The sequence below is a fragment of the Haemorhous mexicanus genome, chromosome 6 (genome assembly GCF_027477595.1).
Source record: "Haemorhous mexicanus isolate bHaeMex1 chromosome 6, bHaeMex1.pri, whole genome shotgun sequence".
NCBI lineage: Eukaryota > Metazoa > Chordata > Aves > Passeriformes > Fringillidae > Haemorhous > Haemorhous mexicanus.
In genome coordinates, this window is record NC_082346.1 from 39,616,350 (window position 1) to 39,638,165 (window position 21,816).

Below are 21,816 nucleotides of genomic sequence, written 5' to 3' on the forward strand. Positions count from 1 at the left end.
TTTTATTACCTTACATGATTTTTCACTTTAGTATTGCTTAAAAGATTGTTTTTCCTGTAATATATAATCTCATAACAAATTACATGACAGAGAAAAATGTGTTTGAAAGTGTCCTTGCATCCTTACCATTTGCATTTTCAACTGCCCATGTGGGTCATACACATATCACAAGGCTTGCTGCCAAGGCATTCAGCTACAACACAAAATGTTTTCAAGTTCAAAGCTTGTATCACTTTTCACCTCATTCTTATGTTTCTACCCTCACTTCTTTTATATCTTTAGATGTTTCCCTTGCATTAATAAAATCCTAAATACTTGCTCACTTTTAAAATGTGCAGGCCATAAATGAAAAAAGAAAAAGGCTGATACACAAAAATAAAAGATGGAAGCTTTGTACAGCTGATATATTCAGCTGTTTTTAAACACTCAATGTATTAGTCAATGTATCAATGCATCCAGAAAGTTCAATTAACCCACCCAGAGAGATATTATTGCTCAGTAACTTTGCCTCCCACTCCAGAGCACGTCTGCAGATCCTGGTGCCAGGAGGGTTCCACACAGGCCTGGAGCTTCAATGAGAAATCTCCAGTTGCAGCACCAGAGCCTTTGTACTGGCAGTCAGTGGCAGAAAATATATATATTTTTAAAAATATAGGTCAAGTTACCTGAGTATGCTCTACTTGCATATAGTATCAGTGGTCATCTTTCTTTTGTATGTTTCCTGGTATTAAATTATTCCCTTTCTTAGTAAAGGTTTTAAAAAATAAATAAATATATAAATAAAACATGATAGAGCTGCTTTTCCCCTCTCAACAGTCAGGTTTTCTCTCTTGAGTGCTAAGTGGGGAGGGGGAGTACAAATCTTGCTTTGAATTTCTTGATTGCATTTTTGTCTATGTTGCCAAAGTTTTTCTTTTCTTTATACTTGTACAGTCACAACAGAGACTTGGAATAAATTCTACTTGGAAAATACTTTTTAAATGCCCCGAAAGTATCTAAAAATAAGATTTATGATTGAGTGGAATATCAGAGCGGTAGACAAACATCTCTATGGTGTCTAGAAATTATCTGGATTTTCAGATCCTCTTTATTTGTTCAGCAATATGCGCAGGACTTCATTGTGTCTCATGACCTATGGCACCTGGGATGATTTACAAAAGTTAAGGATTACAGCTGCATACTTGCCATTCTCGTGTATTGTACACATTTTTCTTTGTGTTTCTACCCATTTATTTTCAAGAAGCAACAACCTCACAGACACTTGTTGATTGCTGGACTCACAGCCTGGAAGATCACGTTAGGATGCCTGTTCTTACTGAGTACATTGTATCCCACTTGAAATGGTGGTGTGGCACAAACACAAATCAATAAAGAAAGGAACACAGCAGTCAGTGCTATGCTCTAAGAACAGATTAGCGTGGTGATTTGGGGCATGCACTCACAGGACAAGCAGTGTCACTGAATAAAGCCTGTTATGAGTAGACTTCAGTACTCAATCCCACCCAGACTGTCTTGAACTTTAAGAAATCCGATCTATCCTACTCATTGGGGATAAATTATTTGTATCACAGAAAGGAAGACTTATTGTCTCTCCAAAAAATATAAATAAATGTTTAACAGAAGTATATGGTGGAAAGAAATAGTTTTCACCTGGATGAAATTCTGCATTTCAGGATGACAGCTTTCAACAACTGACTGGGTATGGAGTCTGAAATTTTGCTTGCATTTAACTCAATGTAAACTTCATATGTGTTTATCTAAAAAGAAAATAGGTTCTTCTAGAGCCACTCCAAACACAAGGAAATACTGTTGAGTATGTGTTGCAATAACCTTGCCCTTTTTATATTTTAGTGAGGTGAAATGCTTTGGAAAATGTTCTGTGAAGCACATGTTCAATTATTTCAGTTTATGTGTAATTTTAATGAATATGTCAAGTTATGTGGCTCAAGTTTGCATGATGAATCAAAGCCTATGAATGTTGTAAATAGAAGGTTCCCTGAAATTCTGGAACTGACAATTTCAATTACACAGGAAAAGGAAAGGAAAAATGCTGACAAATAGGTCAAAACAACTCCAACAGAAGCTCTTCAGAAAGAGCAGGAAAAGGGAAAGTTGATGAGGAAGAGTGTACCCAAAACCTGTAAAATGCCTGCAAAAGTATGCTCTTGGCAGAACAGAAATAGTTGGTGGCAGAAGAGAAATACAGAAATTAGTGGACCAAAGCTATGCACATCATGGCTTACAGAAGAAGCTGCAAAACTGCACTTCCTTTCCCTCCTCTTCTCCATTTTCTGTCCTTCCTCCCCTCTTCCCCATCCAGTGTTTACAAATATGTCTTTGGAAGCAAACTATTGATACTGTAAATTGAAATAGAGCTGTGGTACCAGCTTCAACACACCACTAGCCTGTCCAGGGGGAAGATGAGTTGACCATCATCAGAAATTTAGGGCACAACTCAGTGCCCAAACACAGATGGGCTGCTGTCACTATTGCTACCCAAGGATATGCCACCTGTGCTGTAGCTACCTCTCCTGGAGCCCTTTGGTATCCTTCAGGATCTGATATCCCCATGTCACTGGCTTAGGTACCCCAGGATGACTCAGGGGTCTAAAATGCCATGATAAGGCACCCACACTGTACGTAAATTCACTCATCATATTTTTATCCAGCCTTTTGTGCTATTGACAGCCAGTTTCAATGAATGGTCAAAAGCTGCATGGAATGAATAATCATGCATCTGTGCTGAAAGGTCAACAGTGGGAAAATGCACAGCTGAAATGGTAATCTTTTTTTACCATGTCCACATAGTAAAATTAAACAGATCTACAAACACTGGTCTATTTAATGTAACTTAAGGCTGCTTCAATGAATATTATGCATGGTTCTAATGTCCAATATCTCAAATTTCAACTTAGAAAAAAAAAATTGCAAATGGAGAATGTCTCTTTACTAATTCCAAGAAAATACTTAGAGCTCAGGACAATCACTGGAACCTTCAAGGTACCAGGTTGTGTGGGTCAATGTCAAATGTTAAACTAGGTTGTACAGTCAGAGAGCTTTAATGCAGACACTACTGTGTTATGAAATTTCTGGGAAGTAATAAACTGGCACTGGAAGTGTAAAGGAAAAAAAGCAGCAATGTGGAATGGCCCCTTATTCAGGAAACTTTGAAAATGTGCAGCCATAATAGCCGTGGTGAAGTTCCCTTAAATGAGGCCTTGGTATGCTGTGGAATAAAGTCAAAATAGGAGATTGTGGCAATCCAAGTCATACTGAATAAATGCATACATTGGGCCAAATTGTGATCTTACTCACATGGGAACATTTTTTTCCCCCTTTTCAATAAAAAAAAAAAAAAAAAAAAGGGAGCTGAGAACACTTTAAGATACAGGACACAAATGTGTAATTATTCTTGGCTAACATGGTAGCTGTTGATCATTTAATGAAACCATAATTACCATATAATGGCAGGGTATTTATATGACAGATTACTACATTATTACAGGGTAAGTGTGTGATTATTTCTGTCCTCAAAATCAGAATAAAAACACATGGAAGTGGAAAAATAAGTTGAAAAAAGGGAGGAAAAAAAATCTGAGTTTCCCAATGCCACTCCCATATTGTTACTCTATCCGCACCTCAATCACACAGTGATGGCAATGGCCACCAGCATTCATGATGAAGCCAAATCTCCTCAGGAAACCCATGGCACAGCACAACAGATCATAAGGCTCTTTGCCAAATGGCTACAGCTCTAGGCTTCATTGTACTCACAGTTCAACTGATTCAATAGCAGTTTGGTTGCTGGTCTCTTGTCCTCAGAAGACACTATACTCCGGCTTGTTTAGAGGCATCTGTGCATGATGGATGTAAAAAATTGCACTGAGTGGTCCTTAACTCCCACTTCCATGCCTTTAGGCAAGAACAGTGAACTAATGTGGGTTTCAAAGTAATACCACTTTTGTCCTGGGTGGGTAAGTTTAATTTGTCAGAGCTGAGCACTGTTTGCTATGGTTTGATTTCAGTCAACACGGCTGGTGTTCACTGGTGAAATTTTGAGCATTTAGTAAGGATTGATTTAAGTTGTGGGAAAATACTTAAATGATTCAATTTATGGGGAAAAATGTGATGACAAGTTATGAATTTACAAAGTTACAGAGAGAGTTTTATAAGCTAAACACAGTCCATCTCAAGCTTTATGAACAGCATGGCAACTTTCCGTGTAGGAGGCAAAATCAAATTGTAAAGCCAGCTGATTCCCCAAGCCCAGCCTGGGTGTTAAAAGGGACGTGCAATCATGTGCTTCACCTGAAATTTGCCTCTGCATCTTCGTGGTGCTACTTCAGCTGTGAGGGAGAAGGTGGCCAGCACTCCCTGCTTCCAAAAAGCACTTGCTGAGCCAGTATTCTAAGATACCAATTATTGTAAATGAAAGGCTTTGGCCCTGAATCATAACTTTGGAATTTTACGGAATTCTTAAATCTGGGTTTCCTAGATTTTTATCCAAGAAACAGTATTACTGTAGCTATTTTCAGTCTTTTCTTTATTATTCTTGAAGTTCTTTAGATTGAGGTAAAATGGACTTCGTTAAAAGCCACATACTGTTATGTTTGCTCAGGATTTATTCTGTAGGTCTGTAAAAGAAATACAGTTTGGAAGAGAAAAGGATTTGGAGGCACTAAGAAACCAGTCTGTGTATATTTATCTAGAAGTTAGCTGCCATGGCAGTACCTTTGTAAAAAGCTTCCTTAATAAACTGGTCATTACTCCAAATGGTCAATGATTGTTCATAACTCACGGCTGCCAGGTAACTTCACTCTGCACAGAAAAAAACCCCACTCTGGTCCTTAAAAAAACAGTTCATGCAAGATGTAGGTGGGAAAGCAGTTATGTCAGAACCTAAGGCAGCTCTCCCTGAAGCCAAATGGAGCCCCAGTAAACACCCAACAAGCACCAGTGTTCATTCATAAAGGCAACTGGTAGGGAGAGGATGTATGTGGCCTGGAAGAGTAACAAGAGACATCTGTAAACTGCTTCACACTAATTGTATTTATGAAATCTTGTCATCAGGTGCTGGTTCCAGTGGACTTCAAAAACCAAGACATCCAGCAGCAGAATATTAATAATCCTATGCTTCTTCTTTTGGGAATAGTGATGTTTTAATTATTAACATTTCCATTAGGAAAAAAAATTAAGATTTTCAACAAATATAGTTTTTTAAAAATGCTCAATCACTCAACAGCACATGAGGAAACATTTGTCCCCTCACCGACCCACCTTATGCCTAATGCTAAGCTTTTAAAACATCTTCCAGTATTTAAGTCATATGTTACTGTGGAAATCCCTTTTTGCCATGATAAAGTTGTTATCAAGGACCCAATCCTTTCTGGTGCAATAAAATTTTGGTGACTTCAATCTAAAACAGTACAACTTCAAGCAAGTCTCATGAGGATGGGCTTTAAAATGCAGTTGAGAATAAATTGTAATTACTTCTTATAAATATATACTATTTTTCAGGTATTGTTATTTGTACATCTTCTCTCTCATCCATTTCTAAGCAAAGGTCATATATTAGTCATTTTATTATCAGATTCTTCTGGAAAAAAAAAAAAATCAGAGGCTCAGGAAATTTTCTCCCAAGCTAAAATAAGTCAACTTCTAGGGTTTCAAATTCTGGCAAGCTAACTTCTCCAAGGTCTCGTAAAAATTCTGGGCTGTTATCTCCATATGCCTGATAGTTTTTTGGGATTTTTTTTTTGTGATGGTAATTAAAACCGTCTGTCCTTTCTCTGTGACTTCAGGAGAATGGCAATGAATCACAAGAGCTCCAAAACAGATAGAAGGATAGAGGCTGAGGCTGGCAGCTCAGAATCACTTAATCTGCTGTATTTCATCCATAGAAGTATAGATCCAAAGCCCTGCCTCCTAATTCAAACAAATTCAGAACAAGTCACCATGGCAGAAAGCTGTCTCACAGTCGTCACGGGGAAATGGAGGTAGTCCTGGGTTTGGATTAAAGCATAAAGAGATGTAAAATAAACTAATTTACTTGATATGGAGCATCACTACCTCTCAATGCTAGCTTTAACTCTTGTATCATCTGTTCAAATTTTCCAGGAATCTTTTCAACAATCTCTCAGTAATACATGTTTTTTGAAATAGGATTGTGTGAAAAGTGAAATAAATTCGTGAAGCACAAAAATGACACTGAAACCAGTACTACAGTCTTATCAAGTCAAGAAATACTTAACCTCCAAAATAAAATTTATAAAATTAATTCACTATGATGTTTTCATATTCTGTAGTATTTGACACTACTCTTTCTTTCTTACACCTTGCTATCCATTCTACAATTTTAATTTTCCTGTGTTTTTTGAGAAGTTTTCTGGTTTAAGATTTTTTTTGTCATGTAGAAGAAGGTTGCTCACTAGGTGGGTCACTTCCCCCTTCTCCTAGAGGCATTGTCTCCTTTTGAAAAGAGAATGAATTTCAGCAACAAATTGATCTGATCTCAGGACTGGAGATCTGGAAGATACAACCTTAATGAAAGTCTTAATAAGCTAATCACATTCCTGAGGATCTCGTACATTGGTAACCTGTTGCTCAGGGAGGAAAGCAATGTTTGACACGGTCCTTCGAAGTCCAGACCCTCCCCATGAGTCAATTTCTTATGCAAAACTAAACAAACATTCATGTGCTCTGCTCCCATCATTCTCAGGCTATATTTAGTCAGCAGCTTTGGCTCCCAAATTCAGGGGAAAAGGCTGAATGTCATGTGAGAATGACAGCATATGTCTGAAGCATCAATATGCTGGCTGCCTACTGAGACTTGATGACCTTGGCACTCACTGAAGTTCAGAAAATCAAGTATCACTGAAGATCTAAAACTTAGGTAGTATCACTTTTTCATTTTATAAAGGAGTTGGGTACATAAAATTATTTAGGAACATGGATCTAAGCACTCCATGAGGTAAAGCTTTTTTAAGTAGAATAAGGTTTGCTGATCAGAGACTGGTTTTCTATCAAAGTGTGCAATGCTTTCCTAATAAAACAAAACATACAACTACCATGAAGCAAATACTCTAAAAGGAACAGATGCATTCCTGGTATAATTCTTTTGAAATCAGCAAAAGAGATGAAATTAGAATCAACCTTCTTATGGAAAAATCTTTTATTTTTATTAAACTATATTTGTACAGCACATAGTATTTTCAAAAGTCTCTTTTATCAAATTTATTTTGATTTCATGAAAACATGTACAGGTATTAACATAAGCAGGCGCATCAGTCCAATTTCCTACTAAATGTTCTTTTTTGTTAGTTTTCTTTATTTTCTTTTTTAGTTTCCTGCTTTATTATTCAGAAGGTTTGCACTGTATTCCTGTACATATTTGGTTTGGTGCCCAGAAATGTATTATTTTAACAGGGCTATTCATTAAAAGTTATTACTTTACAGGGGTTCTACCATGCATACATAATTATATATATGCCCTTCTACGATGAACACTGTGATAAAGTTACCATAAAAGATTTTTCTTTTTAGGGTTTATAGTCTCTGCCATTTCATGTCACATTGATTTGACTAATCCTGGCATCTAACTTTCTAACTTCAATTATTTTTTCAAAAGGTACTAAACTGTCAAAACATATTTTTCATTATTTTTTTCAGTAACATTAATCCTTCAGAAAGTAATGGGATTGTGACTTGTCCTCCCTTTATGTTCTCCAAGGAAGAAGTGAGCACAGCTGCTAAGACACAGAACTTGCCTTGGCCAGAACCAGTAAGCCAGTTTTCAGCGGCCTGCCCAAGACTGACTGTGATGTTCTCCCAAAATAATTTTTGATTATCCCATATTTCAGTAAGTCCATGAAGAGAGCTTTTTTAACAATCTCTCCAGATATACAATATTGGTTAGGGTGTTTTCTTTTTCTTTTTTTAAGACAGAAAAAGTTTTAAATGACTACTTTTATGATGAAAACAATCTAAGAGAATGTTTAAGATAAAAAGGTAAAAAGCATGGTATTTCCTTGCAACTACCTGTTTCTATGAATCTGCATCACAAGGCCAAGCAAGAGCAGATAAAAATTCTTCACAACCTTTGTGGAGAGCTGGCAGCAAAAGGGAGCTGGCATCAGTGTGAGCAGTGTAGCAGAGTATTGTACCAGTGTAGTTGGTCAGGAGCCAACAGTTCCAAGTGGACCTGAAAAGCATGCTCCATGCTGGTGTGACTTTCAAGTTACAGAAATGTCTTCAGTACTGAGATATCTGATTTGCTTCCAGCAGCTAAGGCAGAATGAACTAAATCACCTGTTAGAACTGAAGGAGACAGAATATTTAGCATTTTTCCTGCTTCATTCTCATCACTGCCCACCTGGAGTTTGGGAGGATAGATTTGAGACCTAATCTACAATCTGATTTAGACTTTTTAAGTCCTACATTGCAAAATATTTTGTTTAACTTTTGTTACCCTAGACACATCAAAGATGACTTATGTCCTTTGTCCCAGTGTGGATGAGACATTAAGTAATACTTTCACTCCAGGGGTCCCACAATTACAGAATTATTCTGAGCTGCAAAGACATTAATGAATATAAAGAATATTAAGCATCCAGTGAAACTTGGAATTGCTGTACTTGTACTAAAAGAGTTTGTATTATAATATTTCATTGATAGGAAATAAATCTAGATTATAGAGAATATTTTAGATTTGTGGAGGGAAAAAATCCCAAAACCTAAAACTGCACATAAATTATACAATATGTAATCATTTTAAACTCTATACTTACCTTCACATATCTGATTCATGCTTTTATATATTTTTCCATTGACACAGTTTTCTACTGTAATGTGATTATACAGTGGTGCTTGTGGAATGACTGAATCCATGGAACGGTAAAGCAAAGGATGTCTCTCATTTTGGATTCATACAAAACATAACAGCCTCTAGTTGTGCATCTTCTGGCTTTACTTAAGTTCCTCTGAACGTTTTTAGAAGTTAATTGCAATTATGTTTAAGTTTAAAAAATTTTGAAGATTGCTTTTCTATATAAGTAGCTAAACTTATTCTCCATTAATCAAATGTTGCAAACCCTCTAAAGCTTCACTGAAGTAGAAGGTAGTTTTGCTCTCATTTCTTTAGTTTTCAGAGAGAGGGGCAGTGCATGCGTCTTTTTCCAATTGCCGCCCTCTGGATGAGACATCAGAGTCCTTTAGCCTTATTCTCATGACTATCTAGCAAAAGCAAGAGCTTGAGGCGCTGTTCAAAGCATATAGGATATAGGATATCTTGCCTAATATTTTTCACTTGAAAGCATGCTGTAGTAGTATGTGATCAGTGCTGTTAAGTGGTATTGTGCAATTATCCTAAAAGCCTAGCTGCACTAGTTACCTCACCATCCTCTGCAACACTGCCCTAGTGGGTTTTTCTAACATATTGTGTGAAAGTGATACACCAGTCTCGTACTTAATAAAGTGGTTTATCTGCCACAAGATGAGGCTACATTGAATGTAATTGAATGTGGGGTTAACTTTCTGCAACCTGTTACCTTTGACTTCAGTGACTCCACATAAAAAAATTAATCTCCACAACTCCAATGAGACTCACTTCTGATAATACTGGCCCATTGATTCCAATGAAACACTATTAAAAATTACTCTCGATTCACTTTAGTAGTAATTTTTAACAGCATCAGGCCACTCATTCCACTATCATACTTTCAAGACTGAATGTTCAAGCACCTCATAAAGACAAAAGCAAACATCAATATACTTCAGTGAAAACTTGTTTCTTGCGATTGTAGTTGACTTACTGATAAGCAGTACTGAATAGTACCTCTTAGGAAAGGAAGAGGCATCTTCCAGAGTTTTATGTAGTACTCTCCTATAATTTTTTTTTGGGGTGGCATGGGGAAAAATTAAAAACTCAGAATGACATATTAAAACCAAACGGATTAGCATTCCTTCTTAATCTTCATGAAAGCCATATGAAAGGTTCAATGGCATGTAAGTGTGTATTTTGAGAATGCTGTTTTGTTTTAGGGGGTTTTTTTTGATGATGCCTAATTTTGTGTGGAGTTCTTTTCTTTTGCTTTGCTTTTGTTTCATTTTGCACTTTTGTTTGGGTTTTTTGCTTTTTGATTTTTTTTTTTTTGGATGACTGGTTGGTTGGGGTTTTTTGTTCAGTTTAATTTTTAAGGAGATGCTGGATTTCTTTAATTTCTTCCTTGAAACTAAACTGAAAATGGAGATAATTGAGAGACAGGGAGTATGTTTTCTTTTTCTTCCTTGCTTGAAACAGACTGCATCTCCATTACTCAAATTCATGACTGAATCAGGCTTATTGAGAATCTAACCACTATGCTGTACTAGAACACTGTTCTTATTCTTGTTTTTTCAGAGGAAAAGTATCACCTAACCTTTATTTCCCATCCATCCATGTCTTAGGCTTGTCCTCTGCTCAAGACATACACGTCTTCTGATATTCATGTACTAAAATTTGCTTTGTTTGAGTTCTTGGGAGTTTGTTATTCATTCGGATTTTTTTTTTTTTGTTCTAACCTCTGATTTAACTTGAAATCTATCCCTCTAAATGCAAGACAATTTTGCCATTTTCCTTCAGAAGCCAGACAATTTATAGATGAGCTCAGACCAAATAAATCAGGCAAGATATATTTATAGGTATAATATACCATATATATTAATATATATTTTTAATCAACATCATACTGTCACTCTGCAGAAATAATTAGCTGTTAGGAAAGCACCCACTGCCGCTATCCAAAGCAGACACTGTTGCTGGTATCCAGGCTGGGACACCAGAGCAGCCAGAGATCAGTCAGCCACTGCATACAGCTTGTGTCCATTAGTGATGGAGTGAGTCCTCTTTGTTTCCCTGCACTAATTCACTTGAATGGCTGTGTAACGACAATCATCTTTAGATTGAGCAATCTCTCCACAAGAGAACATCTACAGTAATTCTGAGCAAAGAAATAGAGACTCAATTGCACATTAGCTTCAGTACTTGGTGGTGGGAAAAGGCCTTGACTCATCTTTGCCTCCCCTGTTCTCTTCTCACAGCATGCAGCCTCAGGAAATCCCCAGTTTTACTCTCCAAACAAGGACTGAATCTCAGATAATGGTCTCCATTCTGGATTGACTAGACTTCTGAATACTTGTGCATGAAAACCAGTGGCCTAACATTCCAAGGTAACAGGAGAGTCAAATCCTAATGCCTATATATGACAGTGAGGCTTCAACCCTGGAATCCTTTTGAAAGATTAGTACCAATTTATCACCTTGCAGCGTCATAACTGGACCTAATAACAAATCACTAGGCATCTGCTTGCAAAATGATGTTATTTTTTAAATTATGGAATAATATGTGTATGATATAATCAACAATATCAAAATAAAGTTCCTACTGAGAGAAATATTGTTTGGTACTCATAAAGGTACATTCAAGTTAGAATTCACATAGCATGTATAGAGTATGCTTTATTTTTCTTTTCTCTTTTCCCCCAAATGCTGGTTTTCATTGTAAGCCATATTAAGGGATATTCCTTCAAGTTTTAAAGATCTTTCTAACTAACAGTGAAGACAGCAGATATTTTAAAGTCGATACATTAAATAAATTAACTCCAGACATGTGTGATCCACAAACCAAACAGCACCATATGAATGCATGTACACAGTCTCCTACTGATATCAGAACTTACAAGTAAAAGGAAGACAGAATGATTGGCAATTGTCAAGCATCATCTGCTATAACAATGGTTTGAAGAGTTTAGAGTCTCTCAAAAGTCAAATTATTTTGCATTATTCCCAGTCACAGACTCTTCTTCACCTAAAAAGCAAAGGTAAAAGAGCAGTGCTAGTGAAAATAGCAAGGATTCATAAGAATATTCTGAAATTTAAGAATACTGTTGCTATTTAAATGGAAACATTCTTCTTCTCATCTTTGGTTACGCAAACTTTGAAGTATTATTAATGCATACCATAAAAAGTGTAAGGTGTACAATGAGTTCAAGAAACATCTTGACCTTCTTTTTCTTTTTCTTCAGGTGTTTGATATATCAGCTTTAGTCATTTTATTAATTCAATACTTTTTTGCATATAGTATATTCTTTATTATGCACATTTTCACCCTCTGTATTTATTTATAAACTGAAAACAGTTGACTAAAACTGATTAGAATCAAGTTCTGCCTAAGAAAGAGTAACAGATTAGAGTATATTCTAGATAAAACTAGCCACTGTGCTTGGTTGGCATATAGACAAGTTGTTATTGAATTGACAGCACAGAAAATAGCATGGACTGTTTGTACCATTATCCAACACAAACTGTAACTTTTTAATGAATTAGTGATTGCATTTGAATCTCAGAATTACTGCTATATTATCAAAATTTTCAAATTTTACTTCTACCAGTATGATAGCTTTTATCTCCATATGGTTAAATTACTTTAGGAAAAAATATTGATTAAGTCAGTTAAGGGAAGAAATAAATAGTGATTATTACATGTTGCAATTATAAATAAACTCTGACATTGTGCAGATGTTGTTGCTGTTGTTATAATACCTATTTGTATGGACACTCTGATATTTCTTTTTGTTCTGTACTAAAAAAGCCAAACCTGTATTAAATTAAATGCTCTTGAGAATCTGTAGGAGGTTTTTTCCTGAAATGAAGAACAAATTTAAAAAAAAAATGATATTTTGCTGGAGGAGTTCCTGTTGTTTTTCCTTCTGTCATATGTGTGGAGAAGAAATAAGCCATACCATCAATAAGTAATATTTTTTACCAACCTGTCCTACTGAGATACTAGTAAAATGCATTTTGTCCCATATTGGGTCAAAAATAAAAAATGTACAATAAAGCCTCTTTAATGAATTTTGAACTAAGAGAAATTTTAATTCTCTTTCAATAGACATCTATATATACCCAAATAATAGATACTCTATAGCCAAATATATGTTGCCTCAATTGTATAATGAAGAGAATAGTGGCTTAATTCTGAAATGCCTAACACATCTATTGACAATGACAAAATCACATTATCTGTTTCCTTCAGAGTGTCCAGAAGTTCTCCATCCAATATGTTGCCAATACCTAATCTTGTTTGAGTCTCAAAAGTCACAACGATGTTTTCTGTGTTGTCCACTCATTAATACAAAAGTGAGGTAATGTGATACACTGGGAGTGAACAGTCAAGAATGTTAGGTAGCCTTCTTGAGTATATTTAAACCAATGGACCATTCAACTATTATTTAGATACAAACTACAGTCTAGACCACTTTCCGATAATGGAAATACACTTTGAGGTGGTGGGAATTCTTACAGCCAAAGAAGAAAAAAAGAAACTAACTCAACTCATACCAGATTTGGTAGAATTTATGGCCGGTTTGTGGGCTACCCTACCTCTGAGAAAGAAAATTAAAATCAAGGTCTAGCAGTGGACTTAGATGTCTTCTAACCAATTGTTTTCCAGTTTTGTCAAAATTAAGTCCCCAAGAAAAGAATTTTGAAGTGTGAAATGTAAGGACCCTTCTCAGGTGCTGCATATAACTTCAGTAGTTATTTTCAATAGTTATTATAGTATGGATAGCAACAATAGAAATGCAAGTAATGTGGATGGAGGTCCATCTTCGAAGGGAATAAAGCTTCCTCTTTAAGGTTTGTGATAGACCATATAAACATATTAGGAAGGTTTTGCTGGTTTTTACCCAAGAGAAATTTGAAATTTAAAGAGTAAGATTAGATATATGCTTAAATTTTGAATACCACCTGTGAGTATGCTTGATGCTTGAATTAAAGTAAAAAGGAATGAAAAAATTTGGAAAATCATCCTCATAGGGTGAACTGAAACTGCAGAATAATAAATAGTTATTAATAAGAACAGGACTCTGTTAGAGATTCCTATGCCTGCACAATGATGCATTTTCAAACAGGCTAGCCTGCATTCAAGTTTTTGACACATATCTACATCCTTATAAGTTTTAATTATTTTTAGAGAAACACTTAGGCCAAAGATCAAAGTATTTATTTCTGATTCTTAGGTATGCTTGAAGTTTCAGAAACTGTTAGCAGAGCCACAGACGTACGTGGCTGCCCACCTGGGACTGCTGCACAGGAACACAATGCACTGCCTTCAATGAGTGGAAAAATAATGTTCTATTAAAACAGAAAAAGCCCTTTCACACCAGCTATGGAGAAGCATGCCTTTGAGGACCTAGCACAGCTTTAAACTGCACTGGATGCAATTTGGACAGTAGGAGATAAGACACAGGCATGGGAATATTTTCCTTCAATGCTCATTGCTGCATGACTCAGCAGAGCACTACCAGACACCACCAAAGAAGAAAGGCGGTGTTGGACTGTACTAGGCTTGTCTGAAAGAACTCTGAGTGAAAGCTCAATGCTTTTTTTGCTTTATGTATCATTAACTTGGATTTGTTAATCGGAAAATAAATAGGAGAAAGAGAGCGTGTTTGGTTTCCATTCCTTCTGAATGACCACTTAGTAAGGGAAGGAGTAAGAATCCTCCTCTACGTGCAGTCAAAAACCTTGAGCTGTCTTTTGATCCTGACTTTCCAGGACACACTAACAGGTGCTTCTGCAAATTATTTTGTTTAGGAGCAATGGCAGAGGCTACAAATAAATGCAAGCACATAGATAAAAGAAAAAAACTGTGTTGACTAGCTCTGTGTTTTTTAAAGTTTCACTTACCTTATGGATGAACAGGACCAAAAATCTGAATGTGGTGAGAACACAGGATAATATGATGGCATTTCTTAGAAGCCCTGGAGATAAAAAACACCTACTTGATTTGGTATTCCACTTTTTCCAATAAGGCTTCCTATCAGGCTGTGTGGCATGAATGAGGCTTTTGAGGAGGTGGAAGCAGCAAAATTTAGTTGTGGTCTCCATAGTCCTAATTTGATGTCAGTAAAGTAGCAGATTACTTTGGAGACATAAGACTGATCTTGAAGAGATGGGAAATGAAAACACAGGTGCTAAAACCGCCTAGCAGAACATCACAGATCTGTAGAAGAAGGTAGAGTCTGAAAAAACAAGCTGGCTGCCTCTCAATCTGCTCAAGATGCTAGAAAATTTGTGGGTGATCAACACTGCAGAAAACCTCTGGTGCTAAGGGATAACTCACTCACTAAAATTTAGGGCCAGAGCTAAGTACACAACACCAGAGAAATTGACTTTAACACTGATGCTCCAGCCTCGGAAGGTGACCGGTCCTTTGTCATTACATGGTGGGCCAGAGGTGCTCCTTTGCTTTCCCACAGAGAGTAAAATAAAACAAACTGATGGTAGGGAAGACATGATACTCCTTCCTGAGGCAGCTTCAGCGGTCTGAGCACAGCCTAGGTGCACACTTTGGGTGTGTGAGCAGTGCCTCAGCCTTTCTGCACTGCGGCCGGCCGTGCTCACAGGGCTCTCAGCTGCCAGCCCCAATGAATGAGATCCTAGGATTAGCCTCAGCCCTTCTCTGCGTTCTCCCAGCGGCAGCGCAGGGAACTAATCGCTGAGCCACTGGGATAGCCCTGTAGGGCATTCTTCTAATAGTTTTTCTAGTTCTTCCACTGATGTCCTTATACATCTTTTATGATTTCGATAGTGATGCTGTGTTCCCCAGGCACTTTCCTTCTATCTTACTCTCTGCCTGCTTTTTTTTCCTTTTTTTTTTTTAAATACGAGGGTGGGGTGGGGGGAAGGGGCTACCTTAAACTTGCCCTTCAGTCCTAGCAAAATCTTTCAGAAAAGACATTTCCCTTATTCATTTTTCCAACCATGAATGCATGTCAAGCAATGGTGAGGATGGAAAATATTTGGGAACTTTCACTTAAGTTGTAATGGTCTTTTTCCTGACTTCCTGTTCTATTTAGAGCTTTTTCTTCAAAACAGATGAACAGACAGTTCTTTTGGATTTAAAATTAAATTTGGAATATTTTCTTTAAACTGCACTCGTTGCTTTTACAAAGGATTGAAAACAAAATGCAGCACGTGACATCATTTGAAAAAGAAAATTATGTTATCTTATATAGTTCTAGAAATAAACTGTATTTTTTTAACTGTGGCTCTTCCCTAATGTGCACTGCTGATAAATAGTAAAAAGAATTTTTTTCCTAACTATATATTTCTCTCACATTATACATATATAAATTCTTCTGGGAATAACTTGAGCAATATAACTTGAGATAGGAAGTAGCTGATATATGTGAGGTATTAATATGAAAAATATTTTCACTGCTTGTATGTTAGAAAGCTCTTGGAATATTACAGACAACAAAAGTATAGGTCAGTTAAAGAATTTCCATATCCCTGTTCTGCCCATAATATTTTTTCCTGCAGGTCCATTTTCTCTTGTTTCTTTCTCATGTGTTATTTTCATTTTCCTTCTCATCTTTCATTCTCTATTATACAGGGCACCTTTTGAGGATCTTCTTCTGCTTCCCACTGACAATACATACTGGCAGCAGCAACCGAAGCCTCAGTCAGTGAACACTTGTAGAGATGGTGAGTTGTAAAATAATAAATCGAATATTTAATACTTAGATAGAAGATGTGGACTTTATCTACACTTAATGGGTGGGGAGGCTGATTACTCATTCATAGCTACACCACTTGTGAATGATGAGGTCACCCCTATCTCAGGAAGATAAATGCCATATCCTGTTATGACATATTCCTTTTATATAAAATTAGTTCAATTTTCTCACTGGTGAGGAATCAGTATAACTAAAAAAAAAAAAAATCACTTCAAGATAAAGGCATTTTTCTACTGTAATTCATTATATATCCTATTTTCATTTTATTTCTGTTCTGTTTTGTTCTATCTTATCCTGTTCTATGTATACTATTTTACTCTCTACCTAAATGATATCTGACTAAAGTGAAGCAAAAATTAGATGATACAATGAAGCTTTGTAGCATTCTCTCTCATACCTGTCACAGGCTCCTTCCAACAGCAGATAATGAAAATTCAAAGTCAAACCATTTAACTTTAAGTAAATGGAAATGAATTTCCAGAGAAGAGATATTTTTTCACCTGTGAAAGGAACAGTAGTATACCGACAATGCGAATAAAGATATAATATATAATTGTGATAGAGCGGTATATGAAAAGCATAAATATGAAATGTTATTGTATTACATATTGTCATGTAGTTTTAATTTTTATTTTTGCTATGTTTTTGCCTGAGAAGAAAGTCTAGTGCACAAAGAAACAGCAGTACTCAATTAAAATATTTCTTTGCTTAATCAATACTAAAGCAACTTGCAGCATATATTGCAATAGTACGTGGTATTGAGACAAAAACAATGTCACTCGGACACCAGAAGCTGTCAATAATTTGACCAAAATGAGAAATAAAGTAAATTTAATATATTGGGGTTTATTCTCATTTATGCTACCACGCTGCAGCAAATTAAATTAAATCCATCATGGTATGTTGTAGCACTGGTGAAATATGTGGCAAATTGGGTCCACACTATTTAATATGGCACAGAGCATAAGCTTGATGATGAACATTTTCATTGGTGTACAAAGTAAGTCTCAGAAATTCCTACTGGATTTTACCATCATGATTAATTTGGGGGGAACAAAAGCTACAAACAATCAAAATGGAGTTTTCTTCAAGTATGAGATAATATTTTTTATTTGGTGTTTTTTAAGAGCTACAGCAAAGAAAACTATTATGTATTCTAGACATTCACAAACCTCTCTTTGAATTCTGCTTGTCTTCTTACATACAAAACTATTTGTCAGTACTTCCAGTGACTTAGTGGGTCTACTTGCACAAGCAAAGTTATCAAGACTGAACTTCTAGTTACATTAACACTTAAGATATTAACCAACACTCATAAAAGATCTTATTAAATATCGAGAGATCCTGGCTCTGCCTACATGGATGAAAAGCAGTGACTTTCAAGACTAAGCTGAAGCAAGCTTGGCTAAAGGCAGCCTCTCCATCCTGGCTGTCTCTTTGAAATGTGAAAATCTGCTCAGAGTTGCCAATGTAGAGCAAAGAGTGACAATCAATGGATGGGTACTTCGACATGATTACATGCACTCTACTGCCTGGCCATACATTGACAGACAAAACTACTGTAATGGAGTGATCATTTGGAAAATGGCTACTGCCCACATTTAAATTCCTTTCAGTGTTATTCCATAGCCAATTAGAGTGGTAGCCCAGCCTATATTCATGCCAGTCTTGTACTATAATGTAAGAAAAAGGAAAGGAGCAGCTCAGAAGTCTTTAATTATTCCTCCAGCCATTTATTGACCTGCTCTCTAAAGGCCATATAGGGGCCTTCATCTGCATGCAAAATTCCTATTGACATCACTGGGAGGGCCACAGGCAGATGGAGAGCACTTTGTAAACCTTACATTTTAAATATGTTGCAGGAGAAAGGCACGGAATTTGCAATCCTTTAAAAAAGTGAGCAGGTAAATCTAATATTGGTCTTTAAACATGGAGTTTGAATAACAGTTTTCCTAGCAATAACAACCCCCCTCTTCTCTGCAAGCTATCTAACCTACACGTTTCTGTAAAGTCTTCATATTTAACACTCAAACAATTGATGTCCCCATAGTATAAACAGGATAGATAATGAATATAAGTGGGATAGAAAATTAATCCTACTTGCGAGGAAAGAGAGTCATAATTCACTTAGGCTTCTCAGCTCTTACGTTATGAGGTCTTCAGTTAACTCATGGGATCCATTCCACATCCCACAGATGCTCATTATGAATTCTTTTTATGTGCAACATGTGGGGACTAACCAGTTTCATATCTCCTGGTATTAGCTGCAATCCAAAGCATTTTGTATTAAAACAGAATGCAAACACAGATGCTATTTAAAACGAAGGATGTGAATGCAGTCTCTGTTTTAACATAAAGTTGGTGTATCTTAATTTGCTTTGAAACAGCAATGGGAAGAAAAGTCAAGATGAGAGGATATTTTTAGATTAGGAGCCAGGCTTTGACTCTAAAAGGCACACAGTTGCATGGAAAAAGGGGGGACTGGCTCAGGTGACTGCTTTGATTCAGGGAAGGTTGCAACGCCTTTGGAGCGAGGGGACAGCCTGGGACCTCTGCCCATTTCTGAGATGCTGTCATAGCCTTTCCAATGCCACACACATTCTGGAGTGCTACTACCTGCGTTCTGTCCCATGCAGCTCCTCTTGGTATGAGCCTCGGTTTCCTCAGAAACGAGTTAGCAGCACGGCTGCTGTTTGTGTAAGGTGCAGTAACGCAGCGTGTTACTTTCTGCTCTAGCTGTCCACTCACTGGGCTGGCGAAGAGTCCAGCTCTCCACAAGCACCACGCTTTTTAGCTCCAGCAATCAGCAGCTTGGGGCTCCAGGTCCGTGGTTTCAGAGGCGCCCCCAGAAGCGAGGCGATCTGCTGGGACCCTCCTGCAGGAGGGAGTTTTTCTGCCGTTCCCCTGCTGCCTCTGACTGGGCACAGCCGCTGGGCTCCCTGCGGGACGGGATCATCGCCCCTCATCTCCCACTGCAGCTGCGGGAGGAGGGAGCGGCCCGCGCAGCACTCGCCGAGCACCATGGCGAGGAGGGCTCGGGTCTCCGCGTCCCCTCCACCGAGGATACCCACCCCAAGGCGGGAGCGAGGCGAGGCAGCCACCTGGGCAAAACCGAGGAGGGTCCGCTGCCGACCCGCGCTAACGCCTAACTTTCCGCGCTTCCTTCCCGGCGCCCGCCCCCGCGCAGCACCGCGGCCAGCCGCGCTCGGCGGCGGGTGGCCCCGACCGGGCAGGGGCGCGGCCCCGGCGGGCCGGTGGAGCCGCGTAGTGCCGCGTCCAGGGATAAGCACTTGGCGGAGATGGATGAGGGCAAACGCGCCGAGCGAGGCGGGGGGCTGCGCGCAGCCTCGGCTGGCACAAAGGCGCCGCGGAGTTGCGGCCGCGCGTCCCGCGGGCGGCGGAGGCCGGGCCCCTCCGCGCCGCTGCCGGTGCGGTGCGTGCCGCACCCCGAGGGGAGCTCTGCGAGGGGGCTCCGCGCAGCGCTCGGCCCTATAATTGATATGTTGAAGCAGCAATAGGGATCAGTGCGTGCATAGACAGCACACACCTTACAAGTTTGACTCGCAATAACATTGCTGCACACTAGGAGGGGAGGAGAGTCAGCTCCCTAGAATAAGGAACAAACTCTGCCTTTGCACAAAAGCGGCGCATTTCCTCGCTTGTGAAAACCGTCCCTTCATAGAGAGAAAGAAAAGAGACGGAGGGGGGCTGCGGGGTGCCTCTAGGAGAGCAAAAGCAAGTTACCAAGAGCGAGAACTTGTGCTGCAACAATCCTCCACTCTTCCTCTTCTCCTCAGGACTCTGGGAGCAGGGATATTCCTCCCCTTCCCCCCCGCCTTCCCACTCCCCCGGCCCCCCCGCACAGTTGGCGCTAGCCCAGACTGTGGTCAGCCGCCTTTATTATTACTTCATTGAGACAGAGAAATCCTCTAAGACTTGCATTTTGGGTGGAGGGTGGGGGGTGGAGGGACGAGAAGGAGGAGGGAAAAAGGCAACATTTGCTGCTCATCATTTTCACTGCACCGCTAAAGTAATTGCGCCCCCCTCTCTCCTCCCCGTCCCTCCTCAGCTTGGATTTTTCGCCTATATCTACAGCTCCAGTAGTATTCGACATACCTTTTTTTTTTTTTTTTTTTTTTGGTAGCTCTGATATTCCACTTCGCTTCTCAAATCTTCACGCGTTGCATGTTTGCAATTCGGTAAATTTCCCCCCCTCCCCTTTACCCCTAGCCCCCCCAAACTCCTCAATCTCAGCCCAGCCGCTCACATCAAAGCGCCCGTCCGCACTCACAGTGGCCGCCACTCACTAATGGGATTGCAGTGTGCCTGGCTCTGCTGCTGCAGCCGCCGGAGGGAGAGTCGCTGCTGCTGCACCTCTTCGCCGACACTCGCCGGGTGCTGAGCCGCGGGGATGATCAGGATCTTCCCGGATTTCAGCGTGCAGGTGACGGCGGCGGCGGCCGGCGGGGCGGCCGGGGGGGTGCCGGCGGCGCCGGGCATGGGGCGAGCCGGCGCCGCGGCCAACGGCAACCCGCAAAACGTCCAGGGCATCACCTCCTACCAACAACGGTGAGCACCGAGTGGGAGAGGGGTGTGCGGCTCTTCTTGAGGCTCCCTCACTTGCTTTTTCTTTGTGCTTTTGTGTTTCTTTGTTTTCCTTTTTTTTTTTTATCTCTCCTTTCTGTTTGTTGGGGCGGCGGGGTGGGGGGGGATGTGAGAGCTTGGTTGGAGGGGAGGGTGTATTTTTCTCTTTTTTTATTTTTTACTTTAAAAAAATACAGCATCTTTTAAAATGCACTGAGAAGTAAACGCAATCTCCTAGTTTTGTCCTGGATGAGCTGTAAAGCAACAATAGAAAAAAAAAAAAAAAAAGAAAAAAAAGTGAGACCCCGGCATCTTAGCTTGGCTGCTGCAAAGTTTGGGATCCCGTCCGCTCATCCTTTCTAAAGAGGAATTTCTCAATGTCAATGCCTTGTGCAAATCCCAGTGTGTGGCAGCCAGGGGGATAATTGATCATGGTATGCTGATTGATAATTTTCTTTCAACCAAGAATGAGTACAATTTTCACTTGAGGTTGCACACTTGCAATTCCACATTGCAGTTTTAACAGTTTTAGCATGTCACCTGTTACTACAGGGAAATATAGCCGAAACTCTAAGTATACTCAGCACTGTTATTTTTTTTTTTCATCTTAAATGCATTCTAATGCAAATGCAGGAAATTCACAGAGAGCGCCTTTAGGAAGCAAAGCCTAGAA

The 21,816-nt window shown here is 38.9% G+C and overlaps 1 long non-coding RNA gene across 2 annotated transcripts; it reads right to left on the reverse strand.

Moving 5' to 3' along the window:
• Nucleotides 1-7,201: 7,201 nt before the first annotated feature.
• LOC132328353 (uncharacterized) lies at nucleotides 7,202-20,371 on the reverse strand. 2 transcript variants are annotated; one of them, XR_009486754.1, is made up of 4 exons: nucleotides 20,304-20,371; nucleotides 14,725-14,798; nucleotides 11,715-11,842; nucleotides 7,202-8,316 (listed from the first exon to the last, which is right to left on the reverse strand). It is a non-coding gene; the product is annotated as an uncharacterized LOC132328353 (long non-coding RNA). The 2 variants fall into 2 exon arrangements; XR_009486753.1 differs by lacking the exon at nucleotides 7,202-8,316 and having other exon boundaries at nucleotides 11,678-11,842.
• Nucleotides 20,372-21,816: the final 1,445 nt, after the last annotated feature.